General features: G+C 45.9%; 1 pseudogene across 1 annotated transcript in view; it reads right to left on the bottom strand.

Annotated features, from left to right (window-relative positions):
• Positions 1–10847, bottom strand: part of LOC125405957 (small ribosomal subunit protein uS10 pseudogene) — a 28386-nt pseudogene extending 17539 nt beyond the window's left edge. Inside the window, exons 1-2 of the transcript XR_015736142.1 lie at positions 10763–10847; positions 490–632 (exon numbers count right to left, since the gene is read on the bottom strand). The product of XR_015736142.1 is annotated as a small ribosomal subunit protein uS10 pseudogene (transcript). The remainder of the gene's footprint in view (positions 1–489; positions 633–10762) is intronic.
• Between the last annotated feature and the right edge of the window lie 10569 nt (positions 10848–21416).

The raw sequence follows: 21416 nt of genomic DNA, 5'->3' as shown, positions 1-21416 counted from the left end.
ATTCTATGACTCAGAAAATAGCAAGTTTCCCGAAGGGCAAGCACTGTGACATAAATCGATGTCCTTTGGGAAGTGGGAAGAAGCAGGATAAACTATCCCATCTGCATCTGGGGCATTGCTGTGGGGTGTGCTCATCTCTCATCTATAGAAAAGGTGACTCTGCTGGAGAAACCAGAGAGAAAATTCCAGCCCTTGGCAAATAGCACTAACATTTTTGTTCTGAAACTATAGCTTCAAATATTGTGAAGAAATGTTATTCACAGAAATGGATGGTGCTTGAATCTTAAATAGGAAGGAGGGTTGTTTCATTCTTCCATATGGTAGTTTAAAACAACAATCCTCTTTTCTGTTTAGCGTATGACCCGACACCTTTATTATGAATAATTATATTTACCTTAGGAAAATGAAAACCTAAGCTCACACGACAACCTGTACGCAAATATTTATAGTACTTCTTTCCACAGTTGATTCAAACAACAAAACGCTCACCCGTTCACTGGTGAAGAGATAAAATGCGTTGTATCTGCAGTCAGGCACCAGCTGGTCAGCAGGGAGAATGTCCTTATGCCCAAGGGCATCCAGAGCCAAGACAGCAGCCTCAACAGTCCAATACAGTCCATTCCTGTGGCATTCTGGGAAAAGCAAAACAAACAACAAACAAACACAAATGTCAAAGTCAGCAGCAGCCTGTGTGTTAGAGCCAAGGAGACCTGTACTGTTTGTGGTGTGTCATTATACAACCGGCTACACTACTGAAAACTCTTTCACATGAAAAAGAACAAATTCCAATAAAGTCAAATGTTTAGTTTTCATATGAGCTGGGGAGATGGCTTGGCAAGGAAGGTGCAGTCTGTGCAAGCAGAAGACCTGTGTTTGGACCCCTACAGCCCACATTAAGTTGAACACGGGAGCTTGGGCAGCTTGTGTCTATAATGCTGGTGCCACTATGCTCCAATGTCTGAGAGACAGGAGAATCCCTAGAAAACGTGGGCCCACTAGCCTGGCACATGCAGCAGGAACCAACAAAGAGACATAACTCCAAGAAGAAGAAAGGCAAGGAGCAACACGGGAGAATTCTGGAGGCTGTCCTGTTATCTCTACACATGTGCTGTGGCGCGCTCGCACCTGAGCTCACAGATATACATACAGAAACAAACATACACACAGGCACCACACACACACACACACACACGTGCGTGCATCAAGAATTTTTTTAAATTATGTGAGGTGTTAACAAGCCTTTGATTGTGGTTGGAGGCTGCTCGTTCGTTTCGTGGCCACCCAGACCCAAAATAATCACTCAGAAACTATATTAATTACAGCATTGCTAGGCTTATTAGCTTATGCATATTTCTAGCTAGCTCTTATATCTTAAATCAACTCATCTTTATTCATCTGTGTATTACCACGAGGTTGTGGCCTACTGGCAAGATTCCAAGTCTCTCCTCCGGTGGCTACATGGCATCTCACTGACTTTGCCTTCTTTCTCCCAGCATTAAGTTTAGTTTTCCTGTCAAGCTCTATTCTGCCCTGTCATAGACCCAAGAAACTTTTTTTTTATTAACAATGGCATTCACAACATACAGAGAGGAATCCCACATCATTTTATCCTGGTACTCAGGAGGCAGAGGCATGTAGATCTCTGTGAATCTGAGGATTGTTTGCTCTATGTAGGGAAGTCCAGGCCAGGTGCAGCTGCACAATGAGGCCCTGTCTCAGAAACAAACAGAACAAAAACCTTTGGAAGGCAACCATGGCAGTCTGTGCCTGTAATTATAGCACTTTCCAGAAGTGGGCAGGAGGATTGTGTGTTTGAGGACAGCCTGGGCTATAGTAAGTTCCAGGCTATCCCAAGTCACATAAGGAAACTGTTTCCAGAGTCAGGGGTAGAGAGGTAGCTCAGTGGTTTCTCAATATTTGCCTATCATGTACACATGAAATCAAGTCCCAACCCAAGCTGAGAAGACAGAAAATGCATAGAACATATGGCCCTGGAGAATGGCCTGGAATAAACCAGTGCATTTCATCTCCCTGCACCCCCAACCCCAAGGCACTGATGTCTCTTCGGGCATTTTGGATCTTGTGGTCTTAACTCCACAGAGGACCCCTGTAGCTCGCTCACCCCGGAGTGATACCATCCCAGGTGGAGGAGGCTAGGAAGCCCTGGGGACTGAGACTCCCGGAGCGCATGTTCCTTTCCTTCTGCCTTTCCCACTTCCTTGTCCTTGTGTGCATAAACTCCAGCTGGCCCCGAGAAAGATCTCCACAAAACCTCCAGTCCAGTTGGCCTAAAAGAGCTTTCATTTGCCTCATGGGTTGATTGAATAATTGATTCAATACTGATCAGGCTTCTGTGTCCCTTCATCCCTTCTTCAACAAGCCTTTGGCATCCTCATAGAAAAACTAATAAGTTAAAGAAACAGAAAATCACAAGAACTGCTGAAGATTTCCTAGCCTTGAGAAGGAAGGTCCCCCCCGGCTTCCTGGGGCCACCAAGCTTCAGTCACAGCCGTGGTAATATCTAATGTGACAAGCATATAATGGATGCCAAGGAATCAGACAGGCGCCATTCCTGGAGCTCCCAACAGTCCTGTCAGTGACTGAGACTGGAGATGCCGCTTGTGACAGTGGCTTACGCTGAGGTGGTTTAAGGGGGCGACAGGTACTCTTCCCACATCCACACCCTCTGCTAGTCATCCTCATGGGATGCAAATAACAACCATCCACTGTTGACAGGCACAAGAAAAAGTCACCAACCACCACCAGCGTTAGGAAACACCAACAGTGCCGCACTTTCAAACACCGTGCCTCTAGCCCTCAGCACCAAGGGCCCCATTGACTGTACCAGCTCCCACATTGCTGTTTGTCCATGACTCTCAGAGAAGGTGTCAGTAGGATCAAGTGCAAAAGTTCTAGAAGCTAGAGAGTTTTAATATAACTTTTTATTACATCTGTGGTTGTGTGCGTGCGCGTGTGCACATGGGAGGTGAAAGAACACGGGAGTTGGTTCTCTCCTTCCACTGTGTGGGTCCTCCTGGTGCGGGAGAATTGTCTGTATTCTGTCAATTATATTTTAATAAAATGCTGATTGGCCAGGCAGGAAGTATAGGTGGGAAAGCTAGACAGGAAGTAGAGGTGGAGCAAAGAGACTGGAAGTATTCTGGGAAGCAGGAAGCTCCCTCTGCCATTCCTGCCCAGACCATAGAGAAACAAAGATGTAACCTGCCCTGCTGGAAAAGGTACTGAGCCACATGGCTAACATAGACAAGAATTATAGGTTACAGTTAGATGTAAGAATTAGTTAACAAGAAGCCTGAGCTAATGGGCCAATCAGTTTATAATCTTATGGAGTCCTGTGTGTGATTTTCCTTTGGGGCTTGCCAGTTGTGGGGTACTGGGTGGGACAGATACTCCAACAAGTCGGCCTTTCATGTTACATCCTCCCATGATAGAACTTTGGTTGGCTGGTAGCCAGGTTGGCAGTAATTAGTTATCTTTACCCACTGAGACATCTTATTGACCCAGATACTTTTTTGAAAGAATTTTCTAATTTATTTTATTATTTTGTGTATAGGAGTTTTTGGCCTGCATGTTTGTCTGTGTGTCACATTTTTTAGATACTTATTTGTTTTTGAGACAGGATCTCACTTTGTAGCCCAAACTGGTCTAAAGCATGCAGTTCTCCTGGCTTGGTTGTCCCGATGCTAAGAGTGTAGGTGTGACCGTCCCCACACCTCACCCATTCTGAACCTTCAACATGAGGACCTGGAGGTGCCTTTGCCTTATGAGCAAGATTTCACAGTTTCTTTTTCTTTTCCAGTCATTGACAGCAACTTGATCCTAGGACTCTGGAATACCAATAGACTTCTAGACCCTTCTAAGCTGTCTTGGACTGCTCTCCAAAGACGTTATGCATCACATAAAAAGTCCCAGGAGAGTAAGATCCTGTTCTCCTTGCTGCCCACCTCTGGCCTAGGTCATTCTTGTTCTGACCACAACCCGGAAGAAAGACACGTGAGCCCTGAGTCCTGCAGTCCTTATGTAGCCCCAGGGGGAGATGGGAGTCCAAGTGAGGAAAGTGTAATCGGCTCTGGTTTTTATGTGTGCTTGGGAGGAGTTTATGGACACACCAGGAATAGAGGCTTAAGCCACCTGTAATCTAGAGGCATGGAAACAATAGTGCTATTGATGAGAATATTGCTGGCAATGTTGTTTGGAAGACTTTCGCCAAGGATTGGAGAAATTTTCATTAGCCGACATGTCCAGGCTTTGGAGAATGCCATAGATAACCAAGGCGGAGCTGCAGCTTGGTGGCTGCACAGACCAGGTAAGAGTTAGGATCCACGGAAACTGAACGGAGAAATTGTGGGGTAAGTAGGGGCTGTGGGTAAGATCCAAACACTGGCTTTATGGCATTGGAGGAGACTCAGAGTTGTTTGGGAGAAGACACCAGGCAGACAGCAGGCTGGGGAGAGCAATGGATACTCGGGTTCAAAGGTTTCTCAGAACGAAGGTAATAAGGGGAGAAAATGGAGTTGGGGACCAATCAGAAAGCTCCTGAAAGAGCCTTGGTGAGAAGTGCGACGGTCTGTATTGCAGAGAGAGTGTGTGGGAGAGGGGAGAATCACAGGGCTTAGGTTGCAGTAGGCGAGGAACTTGGGTATGACCTGAGTCTGGAGAGATGACTTCGTGGGTAAAGCACTTGACTTGCAAGGGTCTGAAGCAGAGTTTGGATCCCAGAAGCCAAGTGAAGGTTGGGCAGGCCTGGTAGTCGACTGAATTCCGATTCTACGGCAGCTGAGACAGCGATCCCTGCGGCAAGCTGGCTAGCTAGAGTGTCTTAATTGGTGGGCTCAGGTTCAGCTTTAGGGAGCCCCTGGTTCAATAAATACAGTGGGAATGAAGAAAAACACACGAGACCGACTTCAGGCTTCTACACACACACACATATACACATGCTCACACACACCTGACACACATGCATAATCCCTTGCATGGAAAGATGCACACACAAGGGAAAAGTTTACCCTACTAAATTTTCTGGCTTAGATGACAACTTATTCATCAATAAAAAGAAATAATAAATTGAAGCCCTGGGTTCCATCACTATCACATAGTCTCACACACAGACACATAGACACACACACACACACACACACACACACACACACACACACACACACTCCCTTAAGGGACAACAGGAGCAAGGAAAGTAACTAAGCTCAGATTTTCTTATGACAGTTGGATTCAAATTTAAGACAGTACTCTGAAAGAGAGGTTATATATATAAAATGGGGAGGGAGGATCCAGACCCTTCCTCTATTCCAGCTCTGCCTGGGAAAAAAAGCAACCCAGTTAATCTGACAGAGGAAGAAGGGAGCCAGCCAAGGTCAGAGCTGGGTGTGAAAGAATACCCCGCAGGCTTCCTGGCCAACCCCACCTCATTCAGTGTTCAAACCTGGCTGCTGATTCTGGCGTTCTCACCTCAACTTCAAAGGCTTCTTGAGAAAATTTAGTAAAATAACAAAGGAGAAGGTGCTTGCCATTCTATTTTTTTCTTCTGAGTGGTTTTCTTCCAGGAGTTGGGGAACAATGCTGGGCCGAGCTGATGGGTGCAGCCCCAGTGACAGCGTCACTCCGCAGTCGAGAGATGCGCAGCAGCTCCACAAGCCCCACCGCAATTGTTCAAGGCCGCAGTGTGTGTCCTCCAGTCATTTTTAACAGTGTTGTGAAGTAATTATAGACTCATGGGAAGTTTAAAAATGAGTGCCGAGAGGTCCTGTACTCCCTCCAGCACCCAGGATTCTGGAAGGGCAGCTGTGGGCTGTAACTAAAAGTACTGAATATGGTAACTAGACCATTGACTTCATTAGTAGTGTGCCACTTACAAGAGAAAAAAAATGAACTTTTCCTATTTTAATTTCTCACAGTTACTTTCTCCTTTCTCTTCGATGCCTATCCAGGGACTATAGGTCTTAAAGAGATGCTAAATTGCATTTCTTCTTAGATACTGGTCTCATATACACAGGGAGTTTGGGGGATGGGTGACGCTAACCTCTTCTCAAACTTGACTTTAACATCACAATGCCTACTAGAACCTGGCGAGTTTCCTGAGATGAACTAAAGCTAATTCGAGTTATTAAGTTGGTTATCATCACTTTGATTGACTGAGCTTGCAAGACAGCTTTTCTGTATGAGAGACACATGGCAGTATGCCCTCAGTTCCCTAGACGCTGTGGAATTTTGCAGCTTCATTGGGGGATGAAGTCTAAGCCCCACCTACTGAATTTGACTTGTGATTTGGGTTGTTCAATGAAACAGAGGGGTCAGTAAGCTCTGAGCCAAGACCTCAAGAGAACTTAGAATTTTCATGCTTTTTATATGTACACATTTTGTAGTCTACTTACATAAATACACACACACATACACACACACATACACACACACACACACACACACACACACAGGTATAGGTGACTAAACCCAGGGTCTTGTACATATTTTGCATGTACTTTACCACTAAGCCATAGGCCAGCTCTTCCTCAGTTCTCTGGAACATTGGTGGTCTTCTTACGAACAAGGTCAGCCCATGCTCTGGAGGACAAGAGGCCATGTGGAATACAGTTACTATAACCCAACTGAGATCTTCTTGAATGATCGAGCTGGCAGCAGGTGTATGAGCCAACAGCACTGTGATCAGGTTTGCCTACGCTAACAAGGCTGTTCAGCTCACACATGAATATACTCAGTAAATAAGCGCTGGTTGTCATAAGTCCCTTGTTTGCTGGTTGCTTATTATATTGTATTATTGAGATAGCAAGTTACCCAAAAAGGAGATGCATGTATGTGGGGCACTAAAGGGCTCAGAAGACAAAACTTCCTAGCTGAGAGCTAGAACTCACTAGGGTTCAAGTGGCTGTTGGGCCATGTGTTCTTGGGGTCAAGTGACTCTTAAGAACATAAAAGACAAGCAAATCAGCTGTGGGCTAACTCATCCCTGCAGAATGGAAACAGAGCTGGTGTGGGGATAGCCCGGAGGTCGCTAAAGGTGTTCGGATGGTTTCCAGGAAGGAAAGATTGTTACTTGTCTAGTTCTCTCCCTGAGAACCCAAAAAAACATGCACAAGATATGGATGGTGGTGAACAAGCAGAAGCTGCAGGGGCCCTTGGGGCTGATGAAGTCGCCCTAGAGCAGAGGGGCTTGCAGTTTGGAACCAAAAGGAAGTCTTCTGTGGTTCTGAGGCTTCAGTCATTCAACCACAAGTTCCCAGTGAACACTTACTGTGTCTACTGTGCCCACCACACTGTATTCCCTCAAACTGGGTGTGGTGAGCTCCCACGAGTTCCTGTCCCTAAAGCTCACAGGTGATGAGAAGTTGGGATCAGGCTGGTTAGGGAGCAGGGTAGGAGAGAGAACCCCTCAGAGAGTAAGGGAAAGACACAACCCTCATCACTTTCTTCCCAGTGCCTTGTGGTCCAAGGACTGTTGTTAAGTTCCTGTTGAACAGAACATGCAAAACACCTTATCCCACTCCAGTCGTTATGTGAAAACAGATGTCACCGAGAGGTCAGCAGCACAAAATGAGTCACAGAGAGGGCTGCCATGCCCCTTGCTCAGGACACATGGTAGGAGCAGCAAGCTTTTCGTGTCGACACTGACACAGATGACAAACTCAGGATCAAGTTCCCTGGAAAGACAAAGATGCTTAAAGCAAGTAGCAGAGTAGAAGGAACGGATGGATGGGCAATGTCTTCTCGTGGGACTGCATTTCACCTAATACTTGCAAGATGAGTAACTTGGACAGGAGAGGGGAGATTTCAGAAAGGGCATAGTGTAAGCAAGAGCCCAGGGTAGAGAGACCATTTGAAAAACCGCAGCTACAAATAAACGTACAAAGAACATTAGAAACTGTAAGATTGGATAGCTGAGCGAAGGGCGCTGAGCTGAATCAATGATTTGAGTCATCAATCCAAGAATAACAGGAAGACATAGAAAGTAAACTGTCAATATATTTGAGTCATATGAATGTGTCTCCTTTTTATTTTGCATGCGTTTTTATGTGTATGTACATGTTTGGGGGTTATGTGTGTAAATATGTGCATGGATACACATGTATGCATGGCAGTAGGCAGAGGCCAACCTCAGTTGTCATCCTCAAGGACATGTTTTTGAGACAAGGTTTTTCACTGGACCTGGGACCCACTTATGTGACTGGTTCTGTTGGTCAGTGAGTCCTAGGAGCCTGTCTCCACCTCCCCGGCCCTGAAATTACAGGCATATACCACCATGTCTGGATGGTTTTTAATGTGGGACTTGGGTCAGAATTCAGGCCTCAAAAGCACTTTACCAACTGAACTATCTCCCCAGCCCTGAAATTTCTGTTTTCTATTCGGCATGATGCATCATCATTGGTTAGTTTCTATGGCTCAACCTATTTCCGTCAGCGAGATCGCCAGCCTGACCCCGCCAAGGTCAAGTCTTTGTTATGACTTTTTCCCTTCCCACGCGATCTCCTCACTTCCTTGCCAGCAATCCTAGATTCAGCACCAAGAGAGCAAAGAGAGAGCTGTGGGTCTGAGGTGACATGGGTCACCCTCCCACACACGTCGGCGAAGGGCTAGTAGCATCCCAAGACGCTTGCCTTTAATCACAGCCTGCAGGTCTCTGTGGGTTCACCAGGGGAGACCTGCTACCTCAGACCGCTGCTCTCCGACCTCCTGACTGCTCGGGCGATATTGGAATCTGTGAGTTCACAGCAGAGGTGAGAGCGTCCTAAGGTTTCAAGAGAATGTTCTCGGGTAATAAATACAATCCTCTGAAGTGCAGCCAGTTAGGTGGCCTCATGTTCTCAATTTTCAGATGCTTCTCTCTGTGTGACCAGAATCTAGGTCACACCTCAACTGGACGTCACTGCACTGAGATTTCTCATTTTTCATTTCACCAGCTCATACTGAACTGGCATAGGAATGCAAGGAAGATCACATAAGGCGATTCATGTGAGGTCAGAACCGCATTCCACAGCATCCTTCATCAGGAGTCATCCAGAAGCATCAGAGAGGACCCCTGACAAACTCCCTGGGAGAACTGGAGAACTTTGATTTTCCCCTATGTTAGAGAGGCCCCAGGAAATCAGAGGTGACTTTCTCCCTGGTCACGGTGTGAAAAGCTGTTTTAAACAGACTGGGATGGATTGTTTATTGGCTAGGGTTACTTTCAGGAGCAAAACCAATAGAATGTGTACATATTAATAGGAGACATTAGATTGCTTTACGTGATACAGTGATGGGGGAACAGAGGTCCTTGCATTCACAGAGAATCACTACGAGCCCCAGGAATGGTAATCACATAGGGAGGTCTCCTCCACGGAGGAGATAAAATCAAACACCCACATTCCATCCAGAAAGCTGAGAACGGAGGTTGCTAAAAGGCCTTTTTGCTATCTGAAGAGACAGACTCCTCCCTTTGGTGAGGAGTTGAGGGAGACTGGATACAGTGGGGGGTAGGATATTCACTCAGTACTCACTCTGAATAGTTAATTTCTTCTTAGGGGAGAAAATAAAAAAAATTTCCCCACACTACATTATTAATATTAGCCTAAGGAAAGCATAGCCAGGGAGACAGAACGCCGATGTCTGTGAGAAACAGAATCCCATTGTAAATACAGAAGCAAACAGCCATTATGCAGAGTTCTTTAAGGTTCAGGGTGACTCTGAGAATGGCCTCTCAGTAATAGAAGGAAATTAAGCTATCAGGAGAGCTTCAGAGTGTCACTGGCAGAGATTCTGTGGCTGCTAAAATTCAATAGTTCAATGGAAGGAAAATTGAAATTCCTGACTGAGAGAAAAGGCCAAAGGACAAGCAGGCTTGAAACCAGCACCAGGGTCGAGGGGGCGTGGAGGTGGGTGTCCCAGCATTCAGAAAGATATTCTCTATTGTGAAGAATGTGTTTAGAGAGATAGAACTGCTCTTTGTCACTGGGGACCTGTGTGGAATTTATGCCTTGAGACAAGCAATCAAGATTTCTTAAAATCAGAGGGAGACAGAGGTCAGAAAGCTAGCTTTCCAGTCCCCCAATGTGGACCTTGTGAAGGGTCCAGATCTGACTTTTTCTCCCATCTCTGGCTGGATTATGGGCAGTTTATGTTCAGAAGTACGGTACTGATGGTGAAGAACCATCACCACAACAGGTTAACCTTTTGGTTAAGGATCTAGGGAGCAGGTTAAAAGAGATTACATTTCTGGCCAAACCATGCATTTTGACAATCTGTAGAGTCAGTTGTACAGGAAAAAAATGTGTTATTCTCTGAATCTGCACACCAGCTGAAGGCTCTGCTCCAGGAGTTCCTGCCTTCAATGAAGAAGAAATAAGGGGCTAGGATTTTACAAAGACTGAAGGGGGAAATAAACATTTTTTATTTGGAAAGTAAGTCGACAGACCCACACCCAGATCTTATGGAGACATTTTCTCACTTGAGGTTCCCTCCTCTCTGATAACTCTACCATGTGTCATGGTTGACAGAAAACTAGTCAGCATACCCAGGAAAGGGGTTAGGGGACAGGAGCTGATGTTCTTCCCACAGCCGCACAGAAACAAAACACAATGAACATTATGCTCCAGAGTGGTCCGTTCAATAGAAGGGGAGAAGTCGGCTGCAGTGGCGGAAGCAGCAGCAGAGGCAGCGGCAGAAGAGGCGGTGGCGGAGGCGGAGGAAGAGGAGGAGGAGGAGGAGGAGAAAGGAAAAGAAGGAAGAGGAGACTCACTGGGGCTTGATCGTGGTCTGCCTGGCTAAGAAAAACAACCCGTGCTTCACTTCCCGCAAAGGAGCCTGATGGGGGTTTTGTTCAGTGGTGACCTCACAAAGGAATAATTACTTCAGTGAGAGCTCCCAAGAGTTCCATGGGTGGAGTCACCAAGGGGACCTCCTGCTTCTGAGTCTGTGTCTTTCTCATGGCAAGGAACTTGTCTGGGGATGTCTGACTAGAAACTTACTGATCATCAAAGGACAAATTGACAGAAAGGTAGAATGAGACACTCGTAATTGTCTCAGTATAAGAAAAGGATTCACTGGAGCTAGAAAAATGGCTGAATGGTTAAGGCACTTTTGGCACAATCGTGAGGACCAGAGCTATGGTCTCAGCCCTCACTTAACAAGCAGTGCATCAGATGAGTGATTTTCACCCCAACTCTAAGGTGAGTGGAGGCAGTAGGCTTGCTGGCTTATAGCCTAGTTGAGTAAACATGAGGTCCTGGCTCATGGAGGGACCTTGCTGAATGAGAAAAAACAAAAAAACAAAAAAAAACCAAAAAAAAAAAACCCAAAAAGGACATGGCTGCTCCTAGGTATGGTGAAGGAGAAAGTTTATGGTAGATAGAGAGGGGCCAGAAGAGAGGACATGACCCTGAGCAGTGTGAGGAGAATGGGAAGGCGAGAGCAGCAACCTGGTCCAAGAGACCGGCCATGAGAGTCGAAGAGAGGGACCAGATAATAAAATGTCTGTGTAGGGAAGAGCCTCTGGGGAAGGGCAGCCCAGCCCCTGGGCTGGAGAGAGAGTCCAGGGTAACCAGTCATGCCCTATAACTGAGGGTGCCCAGGCTGGAAGTCCCTCAACCACCAGAGGTTGGATAAGCCAAGGTCTCTGCAGCAGAACATCTGGCGATTCCTTAGACCACGCAGGGCACTGAGGCACGGGCTTCTGATACTTAACTCTCTCAATCAGCCAGCAGACAAAACAAAGTCAAAACCTTGGCCACTCTGCTGTATACACATCAGAATGATCACAGCCGAAAGACAGAAAGGCACCACTAAGGAACTGCAAAGGAAGAAAACACCTCCTGAAAAAACTACTGGGTGTTATCTTCCCAACAGCCCAGCAATTGTACGCCTAGGTGTGCTTTAAGCAGAGTCCATAAACACACATATCAGGTTTCTCTTTACCAAAACTATGTGTGAGGGACTGGGGAGATGGCTCAGTGGGCAGGGCATAATCATGAGGGTCTGAGTTTAGTCATAAAGTCAGTGCACAAGTGATCCCGAGACACAGATCGAGTGAGGGAGAGAGGGAGGGAGGAGGAGAGAGGAGGGACAAAGAGAAGACATGCATGCAGTCTCACGGCAGACTACATGAGCTCACGCTGTTGACTCTCATGTCGCCTTGCATGAGTGCATTGGGTGTGTTTCCACAAAGGGATGTCATCAGACACAGCAGAAAGAACAGACAGGCTGTGCTCCACACAGCTGCATGGTGGTGAGCAAAGATGAGATGAGATGGCCATGTGGCCAGATTCTAGAAGAGCCAACAGAATTCTACAGTATAGCATAGACCAAATTGTAATCATCTTTAAAGGTGAAGGAACAGAGGACAGAAAAAAAAAATCCTGCGTGAGGAAAGGGTTTGGGGCAGGTACGACTGTCGTCCTTTCTTTTGGTTTCTTGCCTGAGTGTGCTCAGCACCTAACAATGTGCAGAGCTGCACAGGTACTGAGCCACACCCTCACGGACACCCACCCACCCACTGTGCTACATACTTGATGTGTGTGCACCTTCTGTGTAGACAGTATTTCCATACCAAGTGTGAAAGTTAGCTTGAGGCATGCTGACATAAACCTGCTTCTTCTCCTACACAAGAAGGACAAAGACAGAGTCAGCCATCGATGGCAAGCACAGCATTAGGGGCACTTAGGATATACTTAGCTGGAGGGCAGCTGAGAAAAGTGGAGTGCCTTCCGTGCTGAAGAGTGTGGATTGAACTGTCTTGGCAGGAGGAGCGAGGATATTCTAAAGGTACCCTGGACTCTTCTTCCCGGCCATCACATATTAATTAAAACAGTTGTCCCCCAGGATTGGAATTTCCCCAGGAATCTCTCCCAGGAAGCAGGAAAAGGGTGGAGGCTGCAGCCACCTGGAAGAGGAACTTGCCTCTTGGAAAAAAAATTTCGCATCAGTTCTTCTGACAACTTGTCCAACCGCCTCGCAGGAGAGGCTGGAGCAGAGATGGCGATGACGGGAGGAGAGCCCCTTGACTAGCGCCCCGCTGAGTCAGGTATAGCCCTGTCAGCTTAAAGCTGACCCCAGAGCAAGACCCTAGAGACAGATGGGCGGGGCCTCACTGGACCCATCTGCTCCTCCTCCCAATATGGCCACTTTGACTAAATGTCCTCTGTTTTTCACTATTGCTGTTCTTGTTTGCTGATCTGCCGATGGCTAATAACTGAGGTTGGGTAGCTCCTTAGGGCCGCCAGGGCCCAGCTTTTGCCTTCTTGCTGTTAATTCATTTGAAAGCAGACAACAGACATTTGTGAATAAATACATCTTCTTGAGTCCATGGCATCTGCAAGGTTGCTAGCTGCCTTCTCAGTCACTATCACCTGATCTGTTATTCTACCCGTTTTCCTCAGACATCGCCTTGCAGGGCAAAATGGGAGGACGGCTCTGGTGGACTGACGGCTGCTTCATCTCGGAGGAACAAGGTTGAGGCTGGACATGCAGCCTTCTAGAGAAAGTCTAAGATGTGCAGAGGATTCTAGACCCCATCAAGGAGGAAACGAAGTGTTATCTAAAGATTGGAACTGGGCATGTGAAAACCGAAGCCATGAATCTGATGAATTACTCAGAACTGAAGGTTCTCTACAAAAGCAGAGAAATCATCCACAGGTTCCCCTGCTGTGGTGTTCTTTGAAAGTCACCTCACACACGTTAGGATTTCTAGATTTCTAAAAATGTCTGCAAACACCCCAGTTTATGACTTCAAACCATAATACAAAGGTTCTAAAACTGGTGGAGAAATTATGTTTCAATAATGCCGTATTATTTGAAAGGGGGAAAGAGCTTTTTATAAACCAACCTACAAAATCAGGCTTTGAAATAAACTTTTGGAGACTTGATAAGACCAGGAAAGGAGGCCAGAGTCCCTACAGCTGAGGTTAACAAAAAACAGGGACAGGAGCTCTAAGCCACAGAGGTGACCTTTGTACATTAACACCTGCTTGAGATGCCTCAGGCAGGAATTTTAGACACTCTCTGCGGTGCTTATGAACGTGTTGTTAGCAGAAACCACACTCCCCATTCTGAACCTACACACACACACACACACACACACACACACACATACACACACACACACACACACACACACACACACACACACACGGTTCTTCCCATACTTAATTTTGGTTTGAATTCCGATTTCAACTCTATTTTCTTCAAGGGTGTCTTAAAAGTAACATAAAATTTATTTTGGGGCCATCCAAAGTGGTTCAGGAGCTGTGGCTCCTGGCACCAAGGAATCCACAACAATCCCAGTTTCAGATATAAAATAACCACATTTTCCTGTATTGACTTTCTTTTCAATGTTTTGGGTTTTTTTTTTTTCTAAAAAGAGAGCTCTTAGTCTGGCAAGATGGCTCAGTGTGTAAAGGCATTTGCTAAGCAAGCCCGAGGGCTTGAGTCTGATCCCCAGAATTCATGTAATGTGACAGAGGGAAACCAAATCCATATCTGTACACACACACACACACACACACACACACACACACACACACACAAACACACACACACCCCTAAAGAGAAAAGTCAAAAATAATTTCTGTTCAAAAGTAGGAAACTGGGCTAGAATCCTCCAATAATTGTCCCTTCTTTGGTATATGACATTACATGAGCAATGGTGTAAAACGAGCTGTGGCCCCACCAATATGTTACAGCTTGTGATGTCTGTATCGGAGACAATGGAACTGAGGGCAGATAGGACAAGAAGGACATATGCTGAAGTTAGCGCCATCTGGAAGGGGGGCACACTAAATAGGAGCTAACGTTACAGATGACACACTGTAGGATGGGCCCCAGGGTGGAAGGGCAGATGGTAACCACGATGGGGGGCAGCACTAATACAAGGAAAAGATCAGGAAGAAGAAGGGAGAGTCAAAGCAGAGGAAAGCAATGTCTCGGTCTGAAAAGTGACTCCCTTGACATACCAAAGGGTGCAGCGGCCATATGCAGGCAGCCCAGGCAGAGTGAGAGGTGGAGCCATTGTTAGAGCCCTCTGGCTGGGACCCACCAGGCATGTGCAGCCAGCACCACTCCATCTGCTTCTCTGATTAATTGCTTTTGAGGAAGGCTCTACTCCCAGTGGGAAAATATCAGAATATGAAAAAAAGATTTTTAGAAATGAAAAAGATGAACCGCTTGTCACACTTGAATGGGGGAAACTAAAACAGAGATGGCATGTGTTACTAAGAGAGGGTCTGCAAATCAAGCTAAGATTCTTACCCCAGGAGATGCTTGGTGCACAAAGACCCTGTGACAGCATTCGGTATAGGAGAAACCCTTCACATCAACCAGAATGACAACAGTAGCTAAGATCACCTGGCAGGCGGTGCGCACTGGGGTTTCCATCTTCCCATTTGATCCTGAAAGTAACAGGACACAGAAGCGCTGCTCAGTCTTTCCCCGAGGGACAAGATGCGAATGGGGAGCAGAACCTTTCATCCTCAGTGAATCAAAGTGGCTACCTAGGCTGTAATCCATCCATCGCCATAGCGGCTCAACACAATGGTCCCCAGAATAGTGTCATTCTCTTCCCTACAGGCAAAATTAGCTCTAAAACTTTATCTGAATCTAACGAGGAGAAGAAACGACTGCATAAACCAAAAGATCTAGAGTGAGTGGAAACGCAAAGCATCAGAGAAAAAACACAGAGGAAAGAGAACAGCAAGTGTTAGCTGTGTGATGTAGTCACTTGTCCTTGAAAGTTTTATTCTTACTCCCGGTTGTTCTTGAATGTACATGTGTCTGCCATGTGTGTGTCTGCTGCTGCTGGAGGCCAGAAGGAGTCAGATCTCCTGCAACTGGCAAAGGGTTTTGAGCTGCCATGTGGGCACTGGACACTGACTGAACCCAGGTCCTCTGCAAGAGCAGTAAGTACTCTTAACCTCTGATCCCTCTCCCTAGCCCCACAAAGAATATTGTTTTTCTCTTAAGATTATAATATAATTAATTGTAAGTAACATTTTTCTCTTCCCATTAACCCTCCTATTTGTTCCCTTCCTGCCATCCTACAAAGTCATGGCCTTTTTTTTCACTAATTGACATTGCATGAATATTTATAAAGATATACATGTGTATATTCCTAAACATAACCTGCTCAGTCCACATAAAATAACTTGTATGTATGTATTTAGGGATGACCATTTGACACTGGACAACCAATTGGTGTGCTCTTCCTTGGGAGGACCACCTCTCCTGCTCCCAGCTTTCCTTGGTTGCCTAAGAATAGTTCCTTGTGTAGGGTTGAGGCCCCATCCATGATGGCCTGTCCTTCAGTGTTGCCTTTGCTCAGCTTATGTGTGGGAAGTGCTGCTGAGACCTTCTGGGTACAGGTTATTACATTATTAGGAGGCAAATCTCACTGGGAGTTCCCTGATTCTCTGACTCTTACAATCTTTCCACCTGAGCGTGCACAGAGCACAGCATGTGTCTCCTGGACATTTAAGTAGGCTGAATAATGATCACCTCAAAAGTATGCAGGTCCTAATTCTTAAGTGTTACCTCCTATGGCTAAAGTATCTCTGCATTCAGTTAAGGATCTTGTTATGGCAAGACCACCCTGGTCTAAGGAGTCCTGTCCTGACAGAAGAAATTCTGACAACTGTCTGAGGCCCAGTGGCACTCAAGACTGGCTAAAGTGAGGATGACAGGGAAGGGCCTGAGACTATGGAGAAAGTGAGGTGTCAGTCTTGTGAAAATGTCACTTTCAGGAGTGAGGTTATGACCGCCCAGCAGGAGATTTGTCTGTGAAGGGAAAAGAAGAAGCAGATAGTAGGAACTGAGGGTCCTAGAAACACAAAAGGAAGCCACACGTTTGCTTAACACAACCTCCATCACTGAGTATTAGAGAAGGGTGCCTACCACACCAAGAGAAAAGGGAGCAGGAAATAAAGAAACCTGAAAGCCAAGTGAACTCATTCCAGTCTCTAAAGCATCACCTCATGCTAGTGTTCTGGAAAGTTAACGCGGTGCACTTAAATAAACAGAAGACTGGAGTTGGCATGCACGATGCTATGGTTTGGATAAGAAACGTCCCTCAGAGGTTATTGGGTGTGAACACTTGGCCCCTGTTGTGGAATAAAGATGTGCCACATTTGTTTATGCTGCAGATTACTACTGTGTGAAGGTGTGTAATTTTGTTTATGCTGCATTTGTTCAATTATGTAAAAATGTGTTGCGTTTGGTTCACCTTGCCTGTCTAATGCACCTGATTGGTCTAATAAAGAACGGAACAGCCAATAGCTAGGGGATAGGCACAGGGGGATAGGCATGGCAGGCAGGCAGAGAGAAATCTAGAATAAAAAAAAAAGAATGGGAGGAATGAGAGAAAAAGAAGAATGAGAGAGCAAGAAGCCAGGGAGATGCTAGCCAGGCAGACGTAGAGAAGTAAAAGATATACAGAAGTTAGAAAGGAAATAAGCCTGAGGGAAGAGGTAGATAAAGAGAAACAGGTGAATTTAAGTTAAAAGAGCTAGCCAGAATTGTGCCTACGCTAAGTCGAGCATTCAAAACTAATAATAAATCTCAGTGTCATGATTTGAGAGCTGGTTGGTGGTCCAAAGAAAAAGCCTGCTACAGCTCCCTGCTGGTGATGCTGTTCAGGGAGGGTTTGGAACCTTTATGGGGTAGAGGGAGGAAGTGGGTTATCCGGGGACAGGCCAGGTGGCTAGCCTGGCACCTGTCCACCTTCAGCTCGCTGCATTTGGAATGCTGACATGGTGCAACCGACTGCCTCGTCCTCCCTATGCTGCAGCCAGGAGCTGCTCTCCATGCCAACCTCAGTCTCCATGGTGACAGAGGCAGCAAGGGTGACGTAGTAAACAATCCAAAATTCCAGAAGAGGGGGAAAGATCAGTCCTGATATTTCCAACTATAACCCAAGGGATGTTAAAGTTTTAAATACTCACCTTTGTTATTTTTTTTATTGTGTGTCTGTGTAGAGATATGTGCACATGAGTAAAGGTATCCTTAGAAACCAGAGGTGTTGGAACCTTTGGCTCTGGAGTTACAGGTGGTTGTGAGTTCTCAACTAAACTCTGGTCCCTGGCAAGAACAGTCTGCACTCAACCTCTGAACCATTACAGAAGCCCCCCAAATGAACAAGGGAGTAAAAGGATATGTTTTGAAAGGACCTACTGTGCACCTGGAAACACTGACCCCAAATAGCCAACCATGAGACACATTTCAGTAAGTCAGTCAGATTTCCAGGACATTAGCAAAAGAATTCGTTTAGTCCCAAGCTTAAAGCCCGGCTGTGATAATAGAGAGGAAATAAATTCACCAAGATGCTTCTTAATCCAAGAAAACGTGAGACAAGAATTTTTATATTTAAAGTGTTCTTCAAATGTCAAAGGTACAGAAATGATTTTAAAATGCATGTGCTCCATATATATAATACATAATGCATAATATCTGCTATATAACATAAGATGTTCCCTTGAACACAAGTTTCATCCAACCAAGTGACAACTAGAAAGAAAACCAAACAAACCTGACAAAAACCATCCTGGTGGGCACCAAATTTATTTCATCATGCTTCAGCGAGTGTGAAGGGTCTGTATAGTTGGTCCGACGGTTGGTTCTCTTGCAGAATACCCAGATTCAGTTCCCACATCCACTTTGAGCGTCCTCTCTCACAGCTGCCCGTATGTCCAGTTTTAGGGGGAAACCACTGCCCTCTTCTGGTCTCTCTGGGCACTGCAGGCATGCAGTACACATACAGACTAGCAAGCACACACTCATACACATAAGTAAAGATAAAGGAAAGTTTAAGAAAAATTTAGAACGACAAGAGTGAGGAAAAAGATGAGAAATAAATATAAAACTAATATAATATAAAACTAATATTATATAATCTAAAACTAAGGCAATCTAATAAAAATTGAAACAATGTGAAGCAGAGAGATCACAAAACACAAATTAAATTTCATCATGGACAAGGGAGGGATTGAGCAGAGAGATGATCAAACTGGCAAACCAAATAGAGTATACTAAGGTAAGAAAAGAGGGGGAAGGGGACTTTAAAAAAAAAAAGTAAAGGTCAGCTTTAAATAAAGACAAAGCTAAAAAACCAAATACCAAAGCAGGCATTGTCCAGAGAGGTAAGAGAACAACCTAAAAAAGTGGAAGGATGTTTACCTTCTTTGAATTTTATTATTTATTTTTTCAGCTCTATGTGTTTGAGTGTGTGTCACACAAGTGTAATACCCCTAGAGACCAGAGGGGGTGTCAGGTCCCTGGAGCTGAAGTTACAGGCGGTTGTGAACTACTGGCTTAGGTGCTGGGAAGAGGAGGAAGCACCCCCAACCACTGAGCCACTTCTCAGCCCTAGGGATCTTTACGTGCCTATATTTTTGCTAATTACATATCTTGTATAGGTTTAATATCCAGAAGACATAAAGAATTCAGACATCATCACAACAATAATGAGCAGAAAATCTCTGGAGAAAAACTAATAGTGGCCAACAGGCACCTGAGCAGATTCTCAACACCATCATTCCTTAAAGGAAAGGAAAATCACAGAAAGCCAATCTCACAGGTCTAATGGCGACACTGAAAACCAGAGAAAAGTAACGTGTGGTCCTGGAGGTGGAGGAATCTAGGTTAGGAGGCCAGAGACGTAGCAGTTAGACCTCTTCACTGTGCACTTAGGTGAGTAGTAACTCAGCTAATGTAGAGAAGGCTCTGGGATGGGGCAGGGGCTTTCCTTCCAGCAGGATAGCCTTGGCGTGGCAGAGGGCTTTGAGGAGGTAGGATCTTCTGGCTGGGATTGTGGGACAGGGCTAGGAATTGCCGGGCCTGTCCTCCTATTGTCTCAGGTATCCTGTGCATCTCAGTAGTATTGTCTGGGTTGCAGGTCATTACACAGTGGTGATGGCTTGGCCCCCTCCATCGCTGAGACCTTTAGCAAGTGACACCATGCAGGAGAGCGATCAGCTCAGTGGTAGGAAAGGCCCACTTGCTCTTCATGAGCCTGGGGTGTCTGTAGACATTTACTGCTCACAAGTGCTGAAACTCAGCGCTCATGGACATCACTGCTATTTCAAGGATTTGAAAACATAGGTGACTGGGTCCCACATCCAGAATTCTGAATTCAGAAATCAAATCTGCATTGCATTTGTAACGAGTCCTTAGTGGCTGCTGCTGCTGCTGCTTCAGCTACAGCACAGGAAATCACACTGGAAAGACAGCCTTGATGTGTGTGCGAACACCTGTAATCTTAGGACAGAGCAGCCTCTAATTTCCAGGGTCTGAGAAACGGCCTAAACGCCTGCTCTTCCCACAAGCTTCTAGGAAATGCGACCAGAGGACATTGTGCCAGATCAATGGATGTGCTTTTGAAGCCCAGATGCACCGTGGAATCATACAGGGAGGGAGGTAAAGATTTCCGCACTTAGGCCCCCCTCCAGATCAAGCAATTCTATCAGGATTTCTTGGGAGAGCCCCGGCATTAAAGAGCTTTCTGTGTTTCCAGCAGGTAGTGAAAAGGGTTGTTTCTGCTGTCAGCTGCTCCCAAGTGAAAAACAGTCATGCCTTTTCTCTAGTCCTTTACGGCATTTCAAACGGGGGGGGGGGAGAAGAAGAGAGAGAGAGAGAGAGAGAGAGAGAGAGAGAGAGAGAGAGAGAGAGAGAGAAAGAGAAAGAGAGAGAGAGAGAAGGGGGGAAAGAGAGAGGAGGGGAGAGAGAGAAGAGGACAGAGAGAGAAGGAGAGAGAGAAAGAAGGGGGGAGAGAGGGGGAGAGTTCTGTGTTTAGGCAGCCGCATGGCAGCCCTTGTGTAAAAGTATGCCGTTTTTACTTTTCTATTGCTGTGGAGAGACACCATACAAAGCATTTATAGAAGGAGTTTATTGAGAGCCTGCTTAAACCTTCAGAGTTGAGTCCATGACTGCCATTTGCAGGAAGCATGGCAGAAGACAGGCATGGCCCTGGAGAAATAGCTTAGAGCTAGGATGTTGGGGGCAACAACTACAAGGCCTATCTAGGAATGACATTGCTTTTGAATGCCTCCAGCCTGCTCTCAGTGAACCCCTACTCACCAAGGCCACACCTCCCATCCCTTCCCAAAACAGGTAGCCAACTGGAGACAAAACGTTCAGGCATAGGATCCTATGGGAGCCATTGTCAATCAAATAAGTGGCAGTCCTTGTCCCCTCCCATCCTGACAACAGTTTGTCTCGCTGGACTGACTGGCCTAGGCTCTCCTGGGGCTTTTGCTGTCTCTGCCTCCTTCTCTTGCTGAAGGAGCACAGAATTGCAGACACATCCAGATTTATGTGCATTCTGGGACTCTGTGCGCAGATCCTCACATTTGCCCGGCAAGCATTTTACCCCATCATGCCGTCTTCCCAGCCCCACAGTTGATTGCTGTGAGTGT

Source organism: Myodes glareolus, chromosome 23 (genome assembly GCF_982192425.1).
Source record: "Myodes glareolus chromosome 23, mMyoGla1.1, whole genome shotgun sequence".
NCBI classification, from domain to species: Eukaryota; Metazoa; Chordata; class Mammalia; order Rodentia; family Cricetidae; genus Myodes; species Myodes glareolus.
This window is presented reverse-complemented; position numbering and strand designations above follow the sequence as displayed.